The sequence below is a fragment of the Petaurus breviceps genome, unplaced genomic scaffold, assembly GCF_028583685.1.
Source record: "Petaurus breviceps papuanus isolate PSGF00001 unplaced genomic scaffold, PetGlider_PUasm1.0 90895, whole genome shotgun sequence".
In the NCBI taxonomy this organism is placed as follows: Eukaryota; Metazoa; Chordata; class Mammalia; order Diprotodontia; family Petauridae; genus Petaurus; species Petaurus breviceps.
In genome coordinates this window covers 3378603-3382890 of record NW_027187372.1, presented here as the reverse complement: position 1 = coordinate 3382890, position 4288 = coordinate 3378603, and the positions used below count along the sequence as shown (strand labels likewise).

The following is a 4288-nucleotide window of genomic DNA, read 5'->3' as shown; positions in this document are numbered from 1 at the left end:
AGAGAGAGAGAGAGAGAGAGAGAGAGAGAGAGAGAGAGAGAGAGAGTCATTCCATGGCTGTTTGTTTCAGGTCTAGTATTGGTGGGAAGATCTGTGTCTGTAGGGGGGTCTCGATTCATCATCAGTAGACAAGGCAATTTCTCTGGGCTCCTATAGGATCTGAGCGGACCACAGAAATATATGTGTTTTTAGGCCCTGAGTGGGTGTCGTAGTGATCCAGCACTAGGAAGAAGTCGGAGACAGGAGTAGAGAGTGAACATTGTTCTCCCAGGAATGTAGGAGACTTGGGAAAAGGGTTTAAAAAGGAAGGAAGCGTGGGAGGTGAGGTTTTGAGGCCACTGACCTGAGCTGATGGGAGGATAGTCGCTATCCAGAGGCTTGGGTGCTGAAACACTGGGAGAGACGCAATATCGAGTCCGGGCTCACACACACGTGCTCCCCACAGAGATCGGGTGGGAAGCAGTTTAATGTTAGAACACGGTCGAATGTGTATGTGTGCGTCTTTAAGGATCTTTTACAAAGATCCATATGACATCAGCAAAGACCTGGAAAATGAAAATATAACTGCTTTGTGGAAGAAGCAAAGGGCTGATTCACACTAACAGTATTCATTTAAAACAGAGAGGGGAACTGGAAGGAATGTATTAAGAAAGGATCAATGAAAAAAATTCAGTCAGTTTCAGCCGCGCAGACACCAGGAAAAGATATTCATTTCTGGGTACACTATACAAGTTTGAGTTCCTTATAGTTTCTCTCCTTTTTAGTGCTTTATTAAGAAAGCAATTAGTAAAAACAAACAAACAAAAAAAAAAAACACACACACACACACATACCTGAGAGGCAAAAGACCTCAGTAACAGGCTTTGGTGCAAGTATGAGGAGTTATGAATTAGCAAACAGTGTGAGTACAGAGGTAAAAGGGAGGTGAGTACAAGAGAATTACCTGTCCTTATTTCCTTGTGTCCTGCCACTTCCTGTCAAGAAAAATGCCTTTCTTTAGTTCCAAATTGTGGATAGTATTTATGCTATTCTTCAATAGTTGCATTTGAGAAGCTTATGATTTTTTGTTTTCTTTTTGTTAAGAGAATATAACAAACCGATTAATGGATTAAAGCATATTTACTACAGAAAGGTGATTTTTGCCTCATTTAAGTGTTGAGTAGGGTCAAAACATCTGTGCTAGGGGTGTCTAGGTGGCACAGTGAATAGAGCACAGGCCCTGGAGTCAGGAGGACCTGAGTTCAAATCCGGCCTCAGACACTTGACACACTTACAAGCTGTGTGACTTTGGGCAAATCACTTAACCCCAACTGCACTCCAAAAAGCAAAAAAAAAAAAAGTTAACTTTTGGGGCAGCCAGGTGGCACAGTGACTAAGAGTGGCAGCCCCAGTGTTGGGAGACCCAGGATTGGTTCCGGCCTCAGATATTTGGCACCCACACAAAAAATAACTGGCCATGTAACCTTGAGCAAGTTACTTAACCCCAATTGCTTAAATTTAAAAAAAAAATCTGTGCTGACACTATAACTAGGAAGGGAAGAATTATTTAACCCTCTATGAATTTGCACTATAAACCCAGAACATATTATGTAGGCACTATACTTTACAATGACTATGTATCCTTACTATTACCTTTGTCTTCAGCTACTCCAGCAAAAGTTAATCAAGGGGTATAAGGACACCCATGACTAAAAATAAACAAAAAAATGCACCAAGTACCTCAATCCTATAGGTTGATCTTGTCCTGGTCAATGTCCCAGTATTAGTCTGTAAATATGGATTATAATATCTTAAAATTGGTACTATACTTAGATTACAGAATAGCCATGAGATCCATTTATAGATGGCCATTTTATGAGTCCTTAGAGTTCTTATACTAAATTATCTATCTATTTACTTGTGTGTGTGTGTGTGTGTGTGTGTGTGTGTGTGTGTGTGTGTGGAGAGAGAGCGCTCTGTGGGAGAACATAGACATAAAACACAAAGGATATACTGATGAAGAGAATACCCACATTGATGAGACTGTATATCTATTGAAGTAATGAAGAAATATATACATATATATGTAATATACATATATACACATACATGTATGCATATGAATTTATGTCATATGTTCATAAATATGTGTACACTAGGTCTTCAATTTTAGTGAACTTTCCTTCTTTCATTTTTTCCCCTGGTACATTCTTCATCTCTCTTCCCTGATTTTACTCATCTTCTTCCACCATTCTATATTGGTGAACTTTATTCTACTCTATTGGCCAAGTAGGATGTGATTCCTTTTAGAATTTTTCCTTTGTAAGACAGAAGGTTTCTCCTTTCAGGGACAGAGAGCACCCTGGATGGCTAGCTCTGACTCCTTCCCTGGATGACTACATGCCAAATACAAGGTAAAGAATCAAGGATTCTGTCATGGGGCTGCAGCACACTGGCCAGAAGATCAGGTTGCAGAGATAAAAGACTTTTACATAGTGGATGCTGAGCATCTGTTCACCTCCAGAGAGGACAATAAAGAGGACTTATAGTGTAGGTAGAACCAGTTAGTTACAAAGAAGAACCTGTGAAGAGAAATTTGAAGGAACAGTACTGCATCAGTTTGTCAATGGAAGATGTCAGTAACATTTGTGTACTTTAGGTCACTCTTTTAGATGCTAGGAAGAGATATATGAAAAAGATAAGACAGTAAGGCATGCACTATATAGTATAGGAAACAGGAAAAATATGTGAAGGTGAAGAAAATAGTATGCATTTTAAATACATATAAAGAAGGTTGTGGGATCTGGGGCAGATATTTAAGAATAGGATAGAGATCTATTTTGCTAAACCCAATGGCAGTGTAATTATTGACTGACCTTGAGAACACATGATTCTACAGTCGCTCTGTTTGTTCTCTGCTTCATTTGGGTTTACCCCTAACAGGATAGAATGATTTTGCACGTTAATTAAATAAGATTCTTAAATATTAATTCTCTTGAGAGAATTTCCCATTCCTAGGGAAACTTGTGTTTGCTTTATGAAGCTCTTTATGTTCTATCTTATCACTTAGAGTGCATTTAAAATTTTGTTTTACAAAATCACAAAAACAGTAAGTGTAGCAAGATACTCCTCTCCTCCAGCAAAGTTGCAAGAAGCTTATAACTAAACAAAACAAAGCCTTCCCAAAGGATTTAGTTCTTAGCACACAGTAGGAACTTAATGTTTATTGAATGAATTAATGACTTTAAAATGAAATGATTTTCATTGCATTCCTCTTGTTTTTATTTCCAGCTACTCTTCTTGTAGGCCATAGTAGGGGGAAAAGTAGCATTCAGAAATAGAGACTATCTAAAGTTATGTTATTTTCTGTTTCTGTTAGCACTTAAATAATTCTTTATGGTTTTCAAGGGGTTTAGAAAGATCTTTATAGGTTGTTCCTTCAGTGTTAAGAAAAAAAAACATTGGTATTGTTATATCTGTTTGTTTGGGTTTGGTTTTGGGGGGGATTGTTTATTTTGACAAAGGAGCAGAGTTGGGAATTAGTGCCATGGGAGCTTTAGCCACATTCAAAAAGTGGAACCCCCCCCCCAACATTATTTAATATCCACATGCACATAACAGCAGCCAAGAATATTTCAATCACAACTGTATGTGTTTGTGGAAAGAGCCTTTAATACACTGAGAATGTTGAATTTCAAGATCTCTCCTATATTAGCTCAGACTCAAATGACTCTAAAATTTAGGGAGCCTGGAAGCACATAAATTGAAGTACTTAACAGTTAGTAAAAGTATTACATTGGTATAATCAACATTCCTAGTAAAAGTACTATATTGCTAAGAGTCAATATTCTTTTTGTATTTGGACTACCGAGCCTGTCAACCAGTTCCAGACACTGAATGAAGTTGCAAACCCAGGAGAGTCTTTTGGGGTGGGGTGGGTGGGGAGAATAAGAGTTGGGGAGGACAAAGAGAAGGAATAGTCAGTTGGGATTGACTGTAGGGGAAAATGGTAGAGGTAGAGGATTTTGTCAAGGCTGAAACATTTTGGATGCTTCTGTGATGACCAAATTACTGATTTCACATTGCCTCTCTTCCTCTACCCCCCACAACTTCAAAACATTTTTAATTTCAAAGGAAAAAAGTTGAATTAGTTATTATGAAGAGATTAAAATACATATTGTTTCTCATGGAAAATAATGAATGGAACTAGACACACTTTGGGAGATTGGAAAAAAAATGGTCCCAATTGTTTGTCACACGTGTGTAGCAGCAAGCACCCCAAGCGTCTTCAGGGTTTGCAGCTACCACA

The 4288-nt window shown here is 38.2% G+C and overlaps 1 protein-coding gene across 1 annotated transcript in view; it reads left to right on the top strand.

Moving 5' to 3' along the window:
• NMNAT2 (nicotinamide nucleotide adenylyltransferase 2) overlaps positions 1-4288 on the top strand; it is a 194657-nt gene that overhangs the window by 1203 nt on the left and 189166 nt on the right. The gene's annotated exons all lie outside the window — the stretch shown is intronic.